The following is a 22,665-nucleotide window of genomic DNA, read 5'->3' on the forward strand; positions in this document are numbered from 1 at the left end:
CTCTGCCTTATCAGTACATATCATGGTGTCAGTTTCATTCAATATTAGGAGTCATCAAAATATTAGAATATTCACTGAATGCAATAAAACTCTCAAACCCTGTGTAGTTCTTTTCCTTTTTGCATTTCAGTTATTTTTTGAATCTTCTTCCCATGGAAAGATCATAGTAACTGAAGTCAGAAGACCAGGGTTTTACTTTATACTCTTTTCTGTACTAGCCTAAGACTGGTATCATTACCCTCTCTGACAAAGGAGAGAGCTGATAACATTTTATCAAATAGCTATGAAATTTAAATATATTGTAAATGGGAAAACTCTTGGAAATTAAAACACTGTTACAAAACAGTAGTTCTAACCAGAAACCAGACCTCTGGACAGGAATTTATTGGCAACTAGAGATTTGTACCAGCTAACTTATCTTTGTCTATCAGCTAATTTATCTTTGCCACTAATAAGTTATTAAAAGCACAACTCCATACTAAATCAAGACTTTAATGTATGTAGTAATTTTGGAGAAGTTATAATTTGACAAATAAAAATCCTAAATTTATGCTACAAAAGGGTAATTTTTGTAGTTTCTGGTAGAGTTTATTTACTCATTATTCTTTGATGAACCAAGATAGTTTTTATTGAAATTTACTTAGAGAGATGTGCGGGGAAAGAGAGAAAATATGTGTTCAGGAGAGAACAGAGGCTTCTTCAGAGTTGAAGAACCAAAGAGTCATAAATACAAGTAAACAAGATGCTGGCTTAAGGAAGAACGCAGACTTGAAGAGCAGGCTTGGTTGAGTTTATTCAAAGACTAAAGGGATAAGCAATTTCTTTCCTCCTTGAACTAATAGTTTCAAGTTCTATTTTACAGTGGTTGATAGAATCATCAGCCCTTATGTTTAAGTGGAATTTTTATTACTGGCAGTGGTTAGGGTAGATAAGATTTGTGTTCATGACATACAAGCAGTCGATAGGATTCAAAGGCAACTCTCTGCCATGGTCTCTTCTCCCGTTTATCAGTCACATGTTAAGGAGTAATTTGAAAAACACTGAAGAAACTATCTCTAAAGTCTGTGATGAGTTAGTCCTGTTCTAAGGGCAATTCTTTTCAAACGTGATGGTGGGAAGGAAACATCAGGGCTGTGGGTCTCACGATGGCAGCAGACTGAGGGTCATGGCCAGTCAAGTTTCACTGCAAGGTGGGTCTCAGTTGTGGCCAGAGCGACAGGGCAGCGGGGAGGGCACTTACCTTCCATGCAGCTGACCTGGGTTTGATCCCGTGTCTCTTATGGTCCCCTGAGCCTGTCAGGAGTGATTCCTCAGTACAGAGCCAGGAGTCCTGAGCACTATGGGTCCCCGTCCCGCCCCCCCAAACCAAACCAAAACAAAACAATTAGCTTCAGACTTTATTTGCTGTTTCTAAGACCTGACCTGGAGTTGTAAACTAGATAACAATCTTTCCTGTCGAATCAGTCTCTGTTCTTAAGGCTCTCAACTCCTCGTATCATTTTCCATTTTAGTTTCTCATACACACCAATGCTAATTTTAGATTTTTGCCTGTTGTGTACATTTTGAACCTCTGAGACGACAGAGATTTAATGGGATGGAACCCTGGACCCTTTAAACGTTCAAAACTTTAACAATGATACTACTCTACACGGAAACCGAAAGCTTTGCTTGTTGGTGGAGGAGACAATTTCATAGCAAAAGCACTCTTCATGTCATGTTTCCTTGGGTAATATTTAGATTTGGAGGTTTTCATAGAAGCTTTAGAATCTGAAATATGAGAAATAAGTATCCTGACTTTGAAAAAAATTCTTCTTCTTATATGTCTGTGTGGTAAAACATACATACCATAAAATTTTTCCATTTTCACCATATGCTTCTTATCATTAAGTGATTTTTTTTTATTCTCAAATTTCCTGTACTTTTAAGGAAGCTACCTTTATCTAAATGACAAGCAAAAATCTATATTCTAATCCAAGTAAGCCCAGGTAAATGCTTCCGTAAAGGCTGACTTTCCTTTCCTTGTGTTCACAGAAGACATGCAGAAGCATAGAGAGGAAGAACCTCAGCTGCAATAACTGTCTGCAGAACTCAGCCCTGACATTGCTCTGTGCTCCAAACAGATGCTTCCCTTTTTGAAAAACAATCTGCTTGTGGGCTTTTATACTTCATAGAGGAAATATCAGCATGTTCATAAACTGGAAAGCTTCTTTCTAAGCATCCCAGAAGAGTTAACAGAAGTGGGTAGGAGAGAAAAATGGAGGTGAAGATTCATTTATTCACATAATGTCCTCCATCTTTGATTTCTTTTATTCTCCTTTTCCCACTATTTTAAAGACTGTGAGACCTGCTGTGAGCGACTATTTCATTCTTTAAAATGCTTACTGACTAGTTTATGCAACATGGTTTTGTACAATGCTGTTTGAAACCAGGACAAAGAACTCCAGGGCAACAGACACTGAAAGGGTCGTCTTCTCATCCTGGACTGGATTTGAGACACTGGTCTGTCTCAAAAACATCAATAACACAGATGTTTCAGGGCAGAGAAAGATGCACTTATTGAGAGATAGCATTCTCATCTCTCATAGAAAACAGCCTACTTCATCAAAAGTCAGATATCTGAAAATATAGCTTGTGTCCTTGTGGCGTTTTCTTCTCTATAAAGGACTAGGCTAGTTTTTTTTTTTTTTGAGGGGGGGGTGTTGGTGGTGGACCATACCCAGAGGTTCTCAATGCTTACTGCTGGCTCTGTGCTCAGGAATCACTCCTGGCTGACTCAGGGGAATCATATGTAGTGCTGGGAGGATCGAATCTGGGTCAGCTGCATGCAAGACAAGCACCTTACCAGCTGTGCTATCTCCCTGATCTCTAGGCTCACTATCATACTGTCACTGTCATCCCATTGCTCATCGATTTGTTCGAGCGGGCACCAGTAACGTCTCTCATTGTGAGACTTGTTGTTACTGTTTTTGGCATATCCAATACGCCACAGGTAGCTTGCCAGGCTCTGGCGTGCGGGCACGATACTCTCGGTGGCTTGCCGGGCTCTCTGAGAGGGGAGGAGGAATCGAACACGGGTTGGCAGTGTGAAAGGCAAACGCTCTACCGCTGTGCTATCACTCCAGCCCGCCTCTAGGCCCAGTTCTATAAACTGTCTCCAGCTTTTGAGCTAGACGCCGTTTTTGCCTTTGGCCATTTGTTGCCTTCTTATTACATTTCTTTTCTTTGTCCCACATAGATGAGGGATCATTCGGTATCTAAAATTGAATAATTTCTTGGTAAAAATTAGATTTTGGGGACTTTGTATTTGGTAGTCAAAGTTTTTGTCTTCTCTCTTTTTTTAAAACACTTAAAGGACAGTTTCCAAAGTTTTCACTCGATGTGTATTAATTCTGAACATTCAAGACACTAGACTTATATTTAGATGTTTCTCAAGTGATTAAAAAAAACAGTTTTAACTGTCAGTGAACAAAATGAATGAAATCCAGGAATTCAGTAATTATTTCTCATTATTTATGTTTGTGTCTTCTCTTTCTCTTAATTTGAAGGACAAAGCGTGGTTCTATACTAGAACAGAAGTGCTCAACACAATCCAAATGGTTAAGTCTGGTTTGGCAGATGGAGACGTGAGGTTTCAGAAACCACCATCTTTCTGTTCAAACACGTCTTAAAGGGATAAGTACATGATTAAGGGCTCATAATTATATCTGCTCTATCTGTAACAGAGTTCATATTACACTGTGTAAAATGCTATCGCCTCTTTTTAAAGTTCAATTAAGGGTATCTACTAGAGTCTACCCATGTTTGAGATCAGAGATGAGACAAGGGAAAAGGTTGAATTCTTGCTATCAAAGGGCTGCTAAAGGACTCTTTCCGTGAATCAATAAGTCTATGATCAATTAGATTGCTATTACAGTCACTGGGCAAATACAGATGCTGCTTCCTGAGTGTGTGGTATGATACTGGGCAAACAAGGTGAGCAAGTGCAAGTCCAGTGCCACTGCTTTTGACCAGGATGGGCAGGATCCCACACTCAACTGTGTGCAACCCATCGCGCCTCTTCAGCTCATCACTACAGTGTGGAGGAAGGATTACTGTGCTATTTCACAACCGTGGAATCTGAGGTTTGCCCCAACAGAAGAGCTAGAAGGTGGTTAAACCACAATTATACCACAGTCTATCTCACTCAAAACACATGTCAACATTTCTGAACCAGAGGATGCCTTACAAATCATCTTTTCAACTTTAAACCTCTTGGTTTCCATTTCCTTTGCTTCACTTTCAAAAGTGAATTACTCTGAAGTCCTGATAGGTCTTTAGAGAAACAGCAAAAAGTCAGTTTAACACTACAAGCTCTGAACTTGGCTTCTTGGGACAAATTTCTGCTCCTCTATTCGTTAACTGGAAATTGACTGAATCTTTGTTCTTTTATTTCCTATTATATAAAATGCGGAAATTAATGATGTATACTCTGTCAAAATGGGAATAACAATTCAACAAGGAGTTTAAAAAGTAAAGTTATAATAGTTAAGAGCACATACCTTGAAGTAAGGTTGCCTGGGTATTGACTAACTGGGTGATCTTGTGAAAGTCAAATTAGTTTCTGGATATTAATGCACTGGCATATTCCTAAGCAATGCAGATAATATTATATGTATCATAAACAGAAATATAAATTAATGAAAATTTATTCAGCTTCCATTTAATCTCTCTCCATATATATGCATACATACATATATGTATAAACTTGGGGACTGATAGGATTTTTAGATAATACTAAAAGGCCTGGGCAAAGTTTAGGAAAACCAAGTGATAGAATAATTTTCTAGGCCTGAAGCTATGCCCACTTTTCAATTAAGGGCATAGATATCCATCCCTTTTATAATTGTCTCCTAGTTTTCTATATTTGTGCTTTTATTTCTTTTATCATCCCACCTTTACCTACAATCAGCTCTTGAATAATCTCTTTCAAGTCTGGTCTCCCTGACTTGTGTTTATTCCCTTGAATTCCTCAAATGAATTAATGTCAAATTAATCTTCTCAGATCCCACCTCCAACATTTATACATCATTTATAAGTTAAAACAAACTATTCACATGAATCATGCTTTTCCATATCGTATGCATGTTTTACTTTTACCTCTGCTTTGAATTTCTTTCTCCACAATTCTGTTTGGCCACAGCCCATTTTCCTTTGAAAACTTACATCCATCCAAGGCCGCCTTCTTAAGAAGCAATCTGAGACGGCCAGCTCTTTCATCCCTCACCTCCCACTCTCTCGCGCGCTGCCTCTAATGGCAGACACAAACCTCTCTGCCTTGTTTCACTCTCATGTAACGCCTGGGGTTCAGAAGAGTGCCCCTTCTGCTAGGGGCAGGAACAAAAACTGGCTTTGTTCAACAAAACCTCTGAAAAGTGATTCTGGTTGTTGAAAGATCTCAGAGCATGTCAATGGCAATACCACCAGATAACTAGAGTGCTTAAGTATGTGTGTGTGTGGGAGGGAGGGGGATTTTCAAGAGTTCAGAACAGAAATGCTAGGGAGGTAGTTAGGGGAAAAACTTTACAGGAGTGAAAGGGCGTAGCAATATAACGAATATAATATAACAAATATATAATGAATATATAAATATATAATTTATATAAATATAATGAATATATAAATATAATGAATATATCTATAATCCTATAAAAAGTGGGATTAGAACGCGATTGCTGGAAAGAAGAGACTATCACTGAAATACTTTTAAGAATAAGGCTATATACTATCCAGTTAGTACTGCTTGCTAGACTGTAACCCTCACCTTAAATATTCAGCAAACAGTTCTTCATTGCAACAATTAAGGAGCTTGCAGGAAAGAGATGGTCACTCAAACTTGGGAACTAATAGGACTTTTTAGATCATGTTAAAAGACCTGGGCAAAGCTCAGGAAAACCAAGTGACAGAATTGTTTTCTAGGCTGTGCAGAGTGCGAATAACTGCAAGAAGAAGACCAGAGAAATAAACTAATTATCTACACACCCAGGACTTCACATAGGTGAGGTAAGTATTCCACCACAGCATCACAGCCCTACCTCAACAAACTAGTTAGCGGGGAAGCCCAGTCATCTGAGAAGATTTGTAGGGAGAGAAATAAAGTCAACATGTAGCAGGAACCCATCAGAAAGGAAACTGGTGAGATAAGGGCCTTTACTTCACGTTATTCCCATGTACCTTCCACCTGTCAGAGCCCACTGAAGTCAGTGGACATAGAAAATAAGAGTGGAACAATTATTTAAGTCTCCTCGGTCCCAGAGAAAAGTGGATACGATGGTGATTTGGACATATACACAGAAAATATGCAGCACATACAAATTCTGTGAGATCAATGAAAAATATGATCCAGGTTAGGGTCAACACATAATAGACAGAAGGAACTGCATCGAGAGGCAAGATAAGAAAGCCAGGACTTGGCTTACCACTAACTAGTTTACCACCCATGTGGAAAGCTCATAATCCTCCTCCTTGATTTGAATGGGGATTTTATTTGGATCTCAAAAGATGAAGTGACAGCTAAAAGATAGTTTTCAGGAAATTAGTTAGGTCAAAATAGATTTACCTCTAAAGTTAAAATAGATTAAGCCTTAAGGCATGTGTATAGTTCAGAATCAGTGAGTTTAAACCAGCCAAGAGAAGATGGACAGATAGTAAATATTAGGGCATATAAACTCCCCTAACATTTGGTTACTACTGGTCCTGTGGAAATGCTCAAAACTTTTGTCTTGTCTTTCTCTTCTAAATTGAAGAAATTAAAATTTAGATGGAATAAATTGATTTATTTGCATAAGCTCTCCACTTGGCTTCATATTGCTCACTATGCCATATTTTTCTATTTGTTTTTGCTTTGTTTTGTTTTGGGGCTATACTCGGTAATTCTAGGGGCTTATTTCAGACTCTGCTCTTAAGGATCACTCCTTAAGAGTGGACTCAAGTGACCACATAAGGTGCTGGGAACTGAACCTGGTTTGCTTGCGTGACAGACAAGCACTTTTCCCACTGTACTATCTCTCTGGCCCTTGTCATAGTGTTCTTTTTTATTATTATTATTTTCATATTGGGAATAGCTTTGTCACTGTAGCACTGTCATCCCATTGTTCATCGATTTGCTCTAGCGGGCACCAGAAATGTCTCCATTGTGAGACTTGTTGTTACTGTTCTTGGTATATCGAATACTCCACGGGTAGCTTGCCAGACTCTGCCATGCAAGAGCCTACTCTCTATAGCTTGCTGGGCTCTTCCAGAGGGACGGAGGAATCGAACCTGGGTTGGCGGAGTACAAGGCAAATGCCCTACCTGCTGTGCTATCGCTCCAGCCTCTTGGAGAGCCCAGCAAGCTACCGAGAGTATCTTGCCCGCATGGCAGAGCCTGGCAAGCTATCCATGGCATATTCGATGCCAAGAACAGTAACAAGTCTCACAATGGAGATGTTTCTGGTGCCCGCTTGGGCAAATCGATGACAATGGGAGGACAGTGCTACAGTGCTACATTATTTTCATAAAGTAGTTTACAATATTTGATTACATTTAATATTTGAACACCAATCCCACCACCATTACACCTTTCCACCACCATAGTTTGGATATTTTCATCCTGAACCCCAACCCCTGCCTCAAAGAAGAACCGAAATAATTTATTCTGTATTGTTCCTTATAAATAAACCACTGAAAATTCTCCAAAAAACTTTTCTTAGATAAGAGTGTGTGAAGATTATTGTATTTCATCCCAGGACCATTAAGCCCTTCTAGAAGACATTACTAACATGTTGTTAAGGGTTAAGCCTTGTGTGCATCTATCTATCTATCTATCTATCTACACATATATATCTCTAAAAATATATTTCCCTCTAAGATTTGTTGCCTTCTACTTTAAACCCCATCACGTGTGGAGAACTACTCTTGGAGTATGAGTGGTGTGAGGTGTGAGATTTGTGACCACGTGATTCAGGGATAGGTTTACTCATGGGTGAGGCTCAGCCTGAGCATGTGAGGTTGAGTTGTGGAGGTTTTCAACTACTGAAGCTGGGTCTCTTGGGGTGGGGAGGGGCCTTACCTGCCCCACCACTGGGGAGCCCCAAATGAAACAGCCAGGTGCGGGGTCTGGTGGCATGGCTATGGCAATGCTGTTTTATGGTCTCTTCCAAGAGAGAAGGACAATGAGTCTCTGGACCACGGCTGTTGATGAGATTATCTCCATACTGTTCTTAATGCTTTGTGTTAGTTTTTTTTTCTGACTTAATGTTTATTTTTTACTTATAGGTTTTGTTATACATATTTACTCAGCACAGAGAAGACCTGTCTCATGTCCTACATACAGAATACATGCTAGCATTTCCTGACTGTCTGATCACGTAAAAGTTTCAAGAATAAATTCTGACACAGAGTGTGTGTCATTTGAAAAGTCTATAAAATATATGTAAGGTCAATAGTTTATATAATTGGATGATAAACACCTACCTACCTTAAACCTATTGGAAAGGTTCTGAAATTGTACATTGATCAAATGTCTTTTCCCTAGAGGACTAAAAGCAATATATATAAGATGTACTATGAACAAATAAATATTTTTTCTAGGAGAAGTTGCCAGAGCATAATAACTACTCTCTGAAGCAACTATAACTAGGAAAACAGAATAGCGTACTTCTCTTTAGATCTGGTTATTCTCACTGTTTTGTGATTTTCAATCAAGTATGCCTAGAACCCTTTAATATTTCCCTGGAAGCTAATTAACTACATATGTTTATTCAAGATAAGGTTCTATGGCCTAACTTAAACATGTATTAAGCCAATGTGGAATTAATTATGCATACTTGTATCTTTAATCTAAAAAATGAGAAAATAAATGATTACATAAAGCATCTCTGTAGCACTGGAGCAAATGAAGGCAGAGGACGGATGGGATGGGTGGTTACTGACATAAAAAGTTGGGAAGCTTGACTGTTGTGTGAAACCTGTAGAATGTTTATGAAGTTTAGAATAATTTAACCCAATTCTTTCTTTGATCCTATAAACTATAGAAGGGAGGCTAATTAGCATGCCTTGATTTATACAGAGAGAATAGAATTGATGTTTAAGTTTCTAATTTTTTCATATCCCTTGGTTTGCTGCATGCTGGTTCAGTTGTTACACTATACTCGATTGATGTTTAATATTCCAGGATGTGTAAAGGGCTGTGTTGTAGGAGTAAGTTAGGATATACCACTCAGATCTCTGCTGGATTGATCTGGAATCATATATTCACTTTATGGATGGTGAGACCAGTATTTCTAGATTTTCTGCTGCTGGGATCACAGTGTTGGCAAACTCAGGGGTGTAAGAATGGAAATAAATATCATGGAGCTAGCCATAGAGTCTAATTATGCTCATCTGTTTAGAAGAAGAAATACCTCCTTCTTGGAGGTTCTGGTTTCTAGTGAATTTCTATTTAATACTCTAATAATTATCATTAGTAGAGCTTACCTTTTTCTATTTGAATTTCCTCTAAAAATTTTAATAATATATAGGAGTGTAACAACATAATCAACTTGTTTATAAAGTGTTATTGTTCATGTGTGTTTGAGCGTTAAATCTTTTTTTTGTATAATTTATTGATTTTTTAATTAGTGAGTCACAGTGAAGGTACAGTTACAGATTCACACATTTTCGTGCTTGTTTTACCCTCATGCAATGTTGGAGAGCCCATCCCTCCACCAGTGTCCATTCTCCACCACTTATGAACCCAGTATCCCTCCCACCCCCCTATCCCATCACCCCCACCCCACTCCGCCTCTGTGGCAGATGAGCGTTAAATCTTAATACTAAATTCTTAGTATCTTTCAGAAACTCATGCATACAAAAGGGAAATGAAAGCAGTAACTAGAATTTGCTAACAATTGTGACTGGGCAATTTCTAGAAAAGTTAAGGAAAAAGGAATCTTCTATCATGTCATGGAATTTCAAGTCAGAAGCAATATTTTCTTCTTGGAAAGGATGCTTCCTGTTAGTTTTCAACACACATACCTGATTTTAGAGTAATCCACATTGAGTCAGACCAGATTCTATTTTTCTTCTTCATTTGACTTTATGCTTATATTTCTATGGTTTGTATTAGAAGAAGAAAATAAAACAGGACATGAAAGTAGTTTGAGTACTAAACAGTCCGAAAGGAAATGGCAAAGGTACACAATTCCGTATTTCATAGTTTAGACAAAAGAAAACATTTCATTTGTTAATAATATCTTCTTAAGAATATTTACACAGTTGATATAATATATCAGTCTGTGCCCTTTGTATACTTTAGATAACATTGTTGGATTTCCTTTGCCTTAACATGAGGTAGACTTGCCAGTGAGGAGAACTGTGCAGGCAGGCACTCCCTCCTTTACTTAACAAAAGACATTTATTAAGTAGCCGTTGTTATTAGTTTACAAAAGAGTTTTCAACACTGGGTCTTGACTTCATCTCTTCGGTTTTGGAAAAGCCACATTCTTTAGACTGTCCCCTCTTACCTCATTTTACCAACTGGAGATATATTAAATTACAGTTTTGAAAAACTGGACAAATCATAGTTAACACAATTTGCAATCTCCCTGACTACCTACTTATCTTTTCTGTTTCTGAATAAACAAATTCATAAATTCTACAAACAAAAGTGCTTTGTTGAAAGTCATACTCTTGAGATAGTTCTCTATATATCCCACAAAAAACAGAACTGCAGGCGTTTTTCGTGAACCTTATTGGAAGTTTGCTGTGTTTCTCACCTACAGTGGGTATAATAGTCACCCTCTCAAAATCCAGATCTTGTTGGGGACAGATGAATTATCCTAGAGAAGCAAGAGATCATTTATTCCCACCTAGGGGGGCTGGTGCCAGGAGTACCTGTTCTCAGAGTCCAAATAGAGTCAAATCTGTTTGAGTCTTACTTCCTTGGCAGTCAGTACTCAGCACAGAATGCAAAATGTTTTACTGAGTGAAAATGACTTAAGGGAAATAAGCATGTATGTATCACCTGACATTGTTTTCAGTCACATGCCATATGGACGAACATGAGTGACAATATATGGAAAACAGGGTTGTGGCTTAAGTGGGAAAGTACATGCCGTATACATGTGATGTCCTGGCTTCAAGTCCAGGCACAGCTTGGTTTCCAGATGCTTGTGTTTTGTCACAATGACGACAACAACAACAACAACAACAACAGAAACAACAACAAGAAGGCAGCAGCCACAGAATTTTTGATGTTAGTTTCATGCAGCTAGGAAAGATACTCTCAAGTTTCTCTGGGAGAAAAACGAAATATATATTGTAGAATGGAGAGTTTTGAAGGATGGATGTACAACATGTGTTCATCAATCTATGAATAATTCTATACAAAAGAATGCTTAAAAAATAATTCTTTTGAACAAGGAGTGCACTTCCACACACAGAAAACATGATGAATGCGACTTAGGTTGTCATGACAGCCTTCCAAACCCTATTGAACTCAGACGAGAGCTGCATAGTGCTTGAGTAGAATAAATTGAAAACACTTCAATGAGAAAACAGACAGACCCCAGGTTATAAAAGAATGAGACATAAAACCGCCTGTCCCCAGACTGGCTGGGAAAAACACATGGGACCTTCTTTTCGATTTCATTTTTACCAGACTGATTAAGGGCAGTGAGCTTCTTCAAGCTCCAGTGGTAATACAGAAAACACAAACTTTACTTGATGGGATGTCCCTAATCATGGCCTGGTGAAATATGGCTTCTCAAGGGGAAATGTTTGCCAACCAAAAACTGGTCACCCCTTGGTGACCATTTCTATATGAGAGTGTTTACTAGTCCATTGATAGAATTGATCACACATATAGGATCTGATTGCGTAGAAAAGGGAATGAAAAGGAAGAAAGAAAATGATTACAATCAAGCCTCCATTTAAACTTCTATGTTTTCTCTCTAATACAATGCCCTGAACACAGAATATGAAAGAGTTGCTGAAATAGAGACCCAAGCCTGTGAACCAACACCACTAGGCAGGGCATATCATGGGTAAAATGCAATACCAAAAAGTACCACATGCTTCCTGATTCCCTCCATGCAGGAATCTCCCTTGAGCCATCAATGTTCCCATCATGAAGTTTCTCTTTTCATTGAAGGGAACACAATACATCATCCCAGGTACACGGCTGGTCAATCAGATGAGTGCATGGTGGATCTAAGGAAAACTGGGTAGGAGGCAACAAAGAAGGGGCATTTCATTTTGGAGCACTTTACATTTTACAATAGATATATTCCAGTGCACAAATGGAGCACTGGAATATATCTATTGTAAAATGTAGAGTTTTGAAGTTGCTTTAAGATAACAAGCAATCAGAAGGGAACACCAAGTAAAATGTGGTGGAAGGACCTGCTCGGGATGGGAGAAGCGTGCCTAAAGCAGACTATAGACCGAACACGATGGCCACCCAATACCTTCATTGCTAACCACAACACCCAAAAGGAGAGAGAGAACAAAAGAGAATGCCCTGCCACAGAGGAGGGGTGGGGGGAGGGGTTAAGGGGGTGGGAGGGATGACGGGGTCATCAGTGGAGAATGAGCACTGGTGGAGGAATGGGTACTCAAGCTGTGTATGACTGAAACACAAGCACGAGATTATGTAAATCTGTATCTGTACCCTCACGGTGATTCATTAATAATTTTTTTTAATTTTATAAAAAGATAACAAGCAATCAGAAAACAGTGATAGAGGCAAATCATTTAGGAAGTAATAAAACCTCCTTTGCAGTAATATATAACAATTGACACAAAGAGTTAACTTCCGTAGATAGAAAAAGGAACAATTCCTCTCTTAATAAGGAGGGTCACAAAGAAGGAAGTTATTCCAGGAGAGACTGATGAGGGACAGAAATGGCAAAAGCCACACAAGAACAGCAGAAGAAATGCCTCTAAAATTTACCCAGAGAGTATTCCTTTTAATCACACAAGCTAACAGCAGTCACTGATTCTGTACTTGAGAATTGTAGAGAAATGTCTGCCAACGGTGCCCTTGGACTTCTGCCAAAGTTAATAAATTCTGAGCTGTCTCGGCCATTTTCACTAATCCCTGCTTCACAAATCCCAGAAGGACAGATTTTTTAATGAAATGGATATTCAAACTTGACTGCCTCTACGAGTCTATTACAGTTCAAATTTTGCGATGCAGAGTAGGAAAGGCACAGTGTCTGAAGCGCAAATGGAATTTTGCTTGGATAAAATTTGTTTCTAAAAAAAATTGTTTTTAGCAGTCCATAGTACACTGGTTTGTCTCCTTCAGGCCTGTATTAGTGACTCCTGCTGATCTCATTACTCTGATAACGAAATACATATGTGGACTTATATGTAACTTGTCTATTTTCATTGTAAATATGAAATTGTGATTATGCATCCCTCCCTTTTATTTTCTCTGTTTAAAAGTAGTAGCTGTTACTCAAATAATTCATTTATTTCCTCCATTTTAGGATGAGTGTGAGTTGATATTTTTTATACAGAGCATGTCAGCACCACAGAATGAAAATAGTTTTTATAACTCAAAGTGAACTGGGGAAGCAAAGGAGTATATATCTCTATATAGTATAATACACATGTACATATACTATCATCATAATCATCATCATCATCATCATCATCATCCCATTGATCATCGAATTTCTTGAGCGGTCTCAGTAATGTCTCCATTCATCCTAGCCCTGAGATTTTACAAGCCTCTCTTTACTCGTCCTTCCCAAAGGTGCTGCACTGGAGGTTTTTTTCAGAGTCAGGGGAATGAGACCATTCATTGTTACTGGTTTTGGCATATGAATACACCATGGGGAGTTGCCAGGCTCTCCCATGTGGGCAAGAAACTCTCGGTAGCTTGCCAGGTTCTCCGAGAAGGAGAACTAGGCTATAAGATGTCGCTTCCCGGAGCTTGGTTTTATAGTTTCTGGATGTTGGCTGTTGATGGGATTACACGGTACCAGGGCAGTTTCTGGGTATGACCGCCTAGCTACTGGAAAATAGGGGATCTGGGCGGAAGAGGTCCAGTCCTGATCCGAGCAGGCTTGGAGACCTCAACCCTGGGTCCCAAACACCTGGGTTCCTCTGCCAGTTCCTTCATGTGTGAGGCTCGTCTGAACGTGTGGAGCACGGCCTTGAGCATGGCTGGTGCTGGGTTCTGGAGATCTTCAGCTGCAGGTGCTCTGCTTGGAGTGGGGAGGGGAACTCAATCCACCCCCTCGAAGGGGCCCCGGTGAAGACAGCCAGGCGCCGGGGCAAGAGACTCTGTCGTACATATACTGTAACATATAATATACATGCACATGTAACACACACTTTTATACTATTCATATGTATATGTATATCTACACATGTTATAAATAAGTATATAAAATGAAAGAAGTATGTAGTGGTAGAGATCTTAAAAAAAGTTATTCTGGTTTCTCACCAAATGGAAAACTCCTGATATAGGAACTGAACTAGAACCTTCAGCTCCTGTTCAGACACCCATACTCCACTCTGCTTTGCTGACTTTAGGAGTAGGTCCTCTATCATCCTGGTCCTTGGGTGGTGTCCTGGACTGTCACTGTCACTGTCACTGTCATCCCGTTGCTCACCAATATGCTTGAGCGGGCACCAGTAATGTCTCCATTGTGAGACTTGTTGTTACTGTTTTTGGCATATCTAATATGCCATGGGTAGCTTGACAGGCTCTGCTGTGCGGGCAGGATACTCTCGGTAGCTTGCCAGGCTCTCCAAGAGGGACGGAGGAATCGAATCCAAGTCATCTTTGTGCAAGGCAAACACCCTACCCACTAGGCTATTGCTCCAGCCCGGTGTTCTGGACACTGGAAGCAAACTTTTCAGAAGCTAGTTCTTCAAATACTGACAGATAACTAGTTTGGTTGTTCTTTTCTTCTTTTTACTAAACACCCCAAATCCACAAGATTGAATCTCCAGCCATTTATTAGTCTCTGTGTCTGAGTGACTTTAGAATCAAGTTCAATTTGTTAACCCGAAATGGGCCGAGCAAAACTGTTCTCTACAGTCAGTGTGGCTTTGGATATTACAGGAGGATGCTTCATCCTCATACCACCAAATAGATTTAGACTCTTATCAGGTCATCATCATCATCATCATCATCATCATCATCATCATCATCATCATCATCATCATCATCAATCCTCCTCCTCCTCCTCCTCATCATCATCCTGTTGGTCATCGAATTTCTCGAGCGGTCTCAGTAACGTCTCCATTCGTCCAAGCCCTGAGATTTTAGAAGCCTCTCTCTCTCTACTCATCCTTCCAACGATGCTGTACTGGAGGCTCTTTCAGGGTCAGGGGAATGAGACCCAGCTTGTTACTGGTTTTGACATATTAATACACCATGGGGAGCTTGTGAGACTCTCCCATGTGGGCAGGAAACTCCCAGTAATTTTCCAGGGTCTCCCAGAGGGAGAAGTAGGCTATAAGGTAGCCTAGATTTGTGGCTGCGTGCTTCCAGGAGCTTGCTTTTAAGTCTCTGGATGCTGGCTGTTGACAGGATTACATGGCACTAGGGGCAGTCCCTGGGTGTGACCACCTAGCTCTATCAGGTCATAGAATTGAAAAGTTTATTTCTTGATTATTTTCAGTTTTACTGCATATTGAGCTCTCTGGTATTCTTTCAGAGAAATTATTTTGAAGATTGTACCACCACACTTTGGAATATGTAATGAACAATTTATGACCTGATTTTTATATTATGTATAATAAACTGTATCTATGAGTTTCATCACATATTTTCATTAATTGGTGATCCTATTGCATATATATTTTTCTCTCTTCCACACCATGTCTCTCTCACCCATCAATGATTAGTGCTGAACCTGAGAGGTGCTGACGTATTCTTAGGTTCATTCTCAAGTAAAGCAATCGCAGTGAAAAGAATTCCTGGAATCAACAGGTGGTACAAGGTTTGCCCCAGTCCTTCCATGGAGTATTTCTTCCCCCTCCCCCCTCCCCGCCAGATGTTTCCCTGCATCACAGTCAGGCATTGACGTTTGTTCTATAGCCTCCAGTTTTCTTTCGACTTCTTTTTCATTCCTTCTTTATTTCCCCCATGATGCTTCATTTATGTTAAGACTTTTAGTTTCTAGATGCTGTAAGAAAAGGCTCAGTTCCTAAAATGTGGGCTCTGTTTAAGGTCTGTCCTTTTACTGAATCTGATTGGACATTAGCTTAGGGGGAAGCCCACAGTGCAGGTTCCTGGAACAGCAAAGTCAACGTGGAAACTCCACCACCTGCCTTCACTGGGTTGCTATATTTGCAAGACTGACTCTTGGTGCATCAGAATCAGTGGTTGAGGACAGAAAGAAAGAGACAGCCCTAGACCACAGCGATGCTTTCCCTTTTCTTTTTTTGTTTCAGGACTGTTTCATTCCTGAGCACCTCAAAAAATGAGTATTCATGTAGATTTTATCAATCAATATTAACTCTGATATTATAATTTTGAATTAAAATATTTTAGCTCATTCAAAATAATAAAGTCAATACATTACTTTTATGAAAATATCTGTATGTTATTTGTGAATCTTTTCAAACCTCTTTAATATCTGGTTGAGTACAGATAGTAGATTCTCACTGCATTCTGCCTGGTACAATATGATATTTTGGTCAGAGTACAAGAGGAATCTGGTCTGTATAGAAATCTAACTTGAAGGTCACAGACTATTTCAGCAACATCTTTTAGAGATGTGTGGCATTGTGGAATTTGAAATACATTAATAAACTTTACTTGATACATTTTAACTGGTCTCTTTTGTACCTTCCCTAATGCTTGATTTTACAAAATAATATATTAATAGGTGGGAAACTCTTTTTTTAAAAAAATTTATTAGTGAATCAACATGAGGTACAGTAGTTACAAACTTACGAACTTTCATGTTTGCATTTCAGTCATACAATGATCGTTTACCCGTCCCTCCACCAGTGGGTGGGAAACTCTTGATTTCCTAAATTAAATCAGTCTTAATAAGTGGAGACATATTTATTCTTCTTTAAAACATTTTTATTGTTAAAAATTAATTGCTGGTCAGCTGATAGTGCCACATATGAAACCTAAAGTTGTACAGAAGGAAGTGTTTTACTGAGCACATCGCTAGTTCTTTGTTACAATATTTATTTATAAATATGAAAATTATTTTCATTTAAATAACCAGTAAACTCATCAAAAATGTCTCAAACACTGAGAAATTATCAAATTCATGGAAACAAACATGGGACTTGAAACTTGAATTTTATTAATGGCAGTAGACCTTTTTATTTCTTGAAAATAATTAATTTCTTGGATTTTGAATCAATTATAAGTTTGATGGCTGACTGCACAAAGATGGCTTGTCTGCTATATTTTTATTACAAGTGCTGTTCCATGGCAGAAAGAAACTAGTTATGTTTGTGAGGCAGAAAAAGGGCACATGCGCTTGACTTGATACATTTTTGTAGTTTTTTGAGGAATGGAAGTACTTTATGTGAGTTCTTTATCCGATCACAGAGCAGAACAAAATGATGGTGGTAAATTTCTTTCTCTATTTTAAAAAAAGAAAGAAATTTACTTTCCTTTACAAAATGTATTAACCTGACCTCTGAGGCTTACAGTTGGGGTTAGAGGGTGAATAAGAAGGCTCCTAGAAAGAGCAGATGGGGAATATTGGTATTGTGGTTGTTAGGTGTGGCATAATATCATTGTATGACCAAAGCATAGATTTTAACTTTAAGGTAAACTGTTACCTTACTAATAATAAAAGAACAATTTTTAAAAGAGAAAGGAGAAGCAAACTATGTTCTGAGCTAAAAATTATGAATCACCCTTCATTAGATGTGAAGGAACGGTCTCTTTAATCTCATGGTCTTGTGAGAAAATTCGCCAACAGTCTTTTTTTTACCATTCACTCCTAAAGATACAAAATCTAGTCTGTTCATGGTTGCTTGCTTCCCAGATATTTCTACGATTTTTTTTCAGAATAATAGTGACAAACAACAGACTGCCCTACAGAAAGGAAGGCAGGAGCTGGTGAACTATACTTTTAACGGAGCCAAGAACTAGCACAGCACAGAAAAATGACATCTTCCCAGAACTGGTTTTATTTTAGATGAGAACAAGCTTTGTAAATCTGATAACCAACAAAAATAAAGCCCTCTGGTTACTTCAGATAAAGTGAAGGAAAACAAACTCTTTCAATTTCCTCTTATTTTACAGAAAGTTTGGTCACAGGGGAATCGTTTGACATTATGGCTTTATGATAGGTTTAGATGAATTTTACGTTCTTTATTTAAGCCTAAAATTTTTAGTCTTTGTTAAAATATTCGAGTGACTATGCACAGAAAACATGGAGAAAAAACTGCTTTAAAGGGTCTGATCCTAAACAGTGGCATAGCAAAGTGATATCTTAGCTGGTCTTCAGGGATTTGAAATATTGAAAACTTAAGGCTGGCGCATAAATCTCTTGGGAAGTAGATTTTACCACGGAGAAATGGTTGTCTTTTGTCTCTCTTGCTGACTTCCCCACATAAAGCACTATGCAGGGGTGTCAACCCACAGCCATGCTGTCTGAAATATCACGGCCAGGAGATTTACCTAGAACCCAGAAAACAGAGCTGGGCAGCCTCGTTGGCACAAAGGCATCAGGAGACCAGAAGTTGGTGGGACAAAAAGTGAAAGCCTCATCACCCAGAGACAGAATAAGTGATGTGAAGACTTTTTTCTCCTCGTTTGACTTTCTTTTGGAAATTCCCAGAAAATAGTACTTGGAATCCTCATCAATAGCAGGATGCTATAATCAAGTATCAGGGTATTCAATTCTGATTAGAACAAGTTCAAAGAGTTAGACAAAGGTTTCCACCAAGGACAGTTTCTCAATAGTCACCACCCTGGAAATTCCACTTATGAGAGCCCTACTGTCTCCACCACCTTATGCACATCTGTTTGCAATCCCTCTCTACCCACATATGGCTTTCCATGCCCATTTAGAGGGCTGGGAGGGATATAGAAAAATATTTCCTTGCAAAATACTTTTGCTCTCTCCTGTTTTTTCTGCAGTGAGACAGCACAACTTGCCCAGCTGTCAGCTGAGGCTCCTTGGTGATTTAGAAATGTGTATCAGCAGAACATCATTCTGGTGCACCAGGACAAATTCAAGGGGGAGACAGCTGAGTGGTTACTGGTTCTGGGGAAGTTCTGTGTGGCTACTGATTCTGCTCCTTTAATTCCTTCCTTCTTCTTTTGGTTCCTCTCTAGTGCTCCTTTCACCTCTTTGAGACTGAGATCACAGAATTTAGGACTCACCATTTCCTCTACTTTCTTTTTTTTCTCTTTTTTTTTTTTTTGCTTTTTGGGTCACACCCAGCGATGCTCAGGGGTTACTCCTGGCTTTGCACTCAGGAACTACTCCTGGCGGTGCTTGGGGGACCATATGGGATGCCGAGGACGGCCGCGTGCAAGGCAAACGCCCTACCCGCTGTGCTATCGCTCCGGCCCCCATTTCCTGTACTTTAAATGTGAGTTTCCTATGCTCTTCCCAACCTGCAAGACAGAATGCAAAGCTCTTTGAACCACTGACCACTGGTGACTGATCTCCCACATAGCTGATCGCCCCTTCCCAGAGGTGGGGGGTGGGACATTTCCAATCCTTTAATCACCTGGTTGGCTAGACTCCTGCTCCCCCTTTATAGACCATTCCAAAAGTGATGTCATTAACACAGACAACTCCATCTACCTAGGAAATCCCTAGGGTTTGGCAAGCTGTAATTCAGGAACCATGAGTAAACACTTGAATGACCAAATACTTAACGAAAGTCACAGTCTCACAATATTCTCCTAAAATAAGTGTAAGAAAGTCAAACACGAGCAAAGTGCTAAAAGACAGAAGACAAGTTCTGATTTTTAGTATTTCTTCTTTCTCCCTGCATGGGAGCTAGGAAGAAAATAAGAAATTAAATACATTAGCAATCTTCTAAATGTAGTGGGTGCCTTTCCAACACAAGATGCTATTTTCTCTTGTTTTATTTTCACTTGGGGGGAGGGGCGGAGTTCTTCAGCAGTGCTGAGGACCATCTGGGCTAGCCAGGGTGGTACTTAGAAGGTCTTGCCAGCAAAAGAATTGAACTTGGGGCCCTGACCATGCCAGGAACACACCCAGCCCTCAAATACAAGTTATAAAAAATTCAACAATGTGGTGACATTTATTTGGCATTTAAGTAGTACGGTGTCTGCTTTACCTGGTACCTTCTGTACTAGGCAAGATTTTCAGAGCTTTAGAAGTTTCACATGAGTTGATCTTTCCAACATTTACTGTAATAAAAAATGAGTTTATTACAGTATACAACTAAACTGTAGTAAATGAGAAGAAAGCAAGGGAGAACAGATGAAGTTAATTCTCTTGGGTAATGTTGCTATAAAGTGAGTTTGTGCTCTTAACTTTGTAACTTGGTTAGAAGGGTCAGGATTACAGATTTGAATTAGTTCCTTAATTTCTTGAAACTTTGTTTTGTGCAAAACCACTATTTCTTCATAATCTTTATTTTTTATCTATATTTGTTATAATATTTTGGTTGTCATTTGTAGGAAACAGTATATCACTTCTGGTTATACATGCAATAAGAATTTTCTGTTTTTAATCAGTTAGGGAAAGTCACTGAAATAATCTGCCATTTCCATCACAGGATGTTTTGAGTCCCCTGCTTTAACTCAGCCGAGATATTTAGATAAGCAGAGAGAGGTGAACGCATTTTGCTTTCCAACTTTCCAAGGCGCGTTATCACCTTCTTCTGTGAAAGATGAATCTGACTCATCAAAGGAAGCCTCCATTAAATAGAATCCCTTTCCCAGGACTTGGGAAAACCAGGATTTGGATTTCACATTTGCTGTCATATTGATAGGTTTCTACATGTGGATTTGGTGTGGTTTTACAGAGAAGGGACAGAAAACTAAACTTTCAATTTTTCCGTGTCAAAAAAGGCCAAGAAATCTTCAGGCTCTCAGGTGACAGAAAAAGTCTACACCTTCTAGATTTTTGGCCTGGTTAGATAAACCTTGTGTTTTAAAATAAACTTTTCGTATTTTCCATTATGATTAACAGTGTGACGCTTTCTTTCTGTGCAGCCTGCATGCTCTATGCAGACAAAGCAAAGATGAAAGCAAAAAACAGAGAAAAATGTTATTTTCTCTACATACCTAAATGAATACATAAACACATGACATATCAGAGTATTAAAGTATTAATACTAGTTACTACCTCATAGATAGCTAGTAGAATTTATTTATGCTTCTATAACAACATTGAGAATGGAGAAATTTATCCGGGACTTTGATTGCAGTTAGTAGGAAAACTGATAGTTGTGATGACCAGTAATTTCATCTGTAAGGGGATGGGGACAAAAATTCATCCACCCCTTTGGGTTGCGCTCAGATCAGTTAAATGGGAAAATAGACATCAGGTTAGTGGAAGAAAAACAACAAATTAATCATAAACATGGAGAGAATGTATGTGGCTGCAGATTCCAGGAGGAACGGGACCCATGGAAAGTTGATATTATTGATCTATAAATGGGATAAAGACTTGGGCATCCAAGAAAGAGAAAGGTATCTGACAGCATGAGGAGAGGCTCAATGGTTTTGGCAGGAGCTGGTCAGAAGCTGGTGATATTCATCCTTTCCCAGCATAGTAGCAATTTCTCTGGGGGCTCCTTGGGTCTGGCCGTCACTCTATGAGCCAAGGTTATGTGTGTTGGATAAAGCGTGCTCTGGACATCTTGCTACAAGGCTGGCTGAACGTCTGAGAAGCCAACCCAACCTACTCCTCTCACTTTGGACCCCTTTAGCTTGCAGTGCTTTCCCCCAACTGCCTCTGGGTACACATGTTCACTGGGCAGCAGGGCTGTGGGAACCAGACAGGGTTGGCGGGGGGACACCACAGAGACCAATCTTCAGGGACTCACTGCTTGCTTTGGAGTGTCAACCCAGATTTTGACAAGCACTGGTGGGGCTTCAGAAAAATTAGTTAACTCCACAAACATTCGTTTTCATCATTCACATTTCTTCAAATATCTAGCTTATATGGTTGTTATGACAAGTCTATGATTAATAACATCATCAGCAACAATAACAATAACAGACCATGGGGCTAGCCAAATTTTCTTCTGAAATTCCAAGCACAGTATTCACTCAGCGGCTATGAGCTGTTTCTCCTCTTTGATTTTAGAGACTAGCAGAGACTCCAAGTCAGGGCAAGCTTTCTGAACAAGGAGCTATTAAAGAATCCTCATGAATCTGGGTGAGGTTAACATCCCCCCTCCCCCAATGATGTATTTTTGAATGGGAGTTATGTGTAAGTCTCCAGGGACCAAAATAAAATCACGATAATAACGGGGCACTGTACTTTAAGGACACTGCAGTATAGCGCTGGGCGGGGCCTGGCTTGATCATGCTTCTCAGAGCGATGTGAAACTATTGCTTAACCTCCACAAACACAAATGGCCCAAAGCCTCACGCCTGGCTAAAGAATTCAAATCAAATTTTATACACAGAGTTCTCTGTAATCCTTGATATATTTCATCAGTAGTTGAACAATCTGGTTCTTATCAGTTCAGTTACTCAGCTTATCTGTAGATAGCCAGAAAGTT

This window comes from Sorex araneus, chromosome 10 (assembly GCF_027595985.1).
Source record: "Sorex araneus isolate mSorAra2 chromosome 10, mSorAra2.pri, whole genome shotgun sequence".
In the NCBI taxonomy this organism is placed as follows: domain Eukaryota; kingdom Metazoa; phylum Chordata; class Mammalia; order Eulipotyphla; family Soricidae; genus Sorex; species Sorex araneus.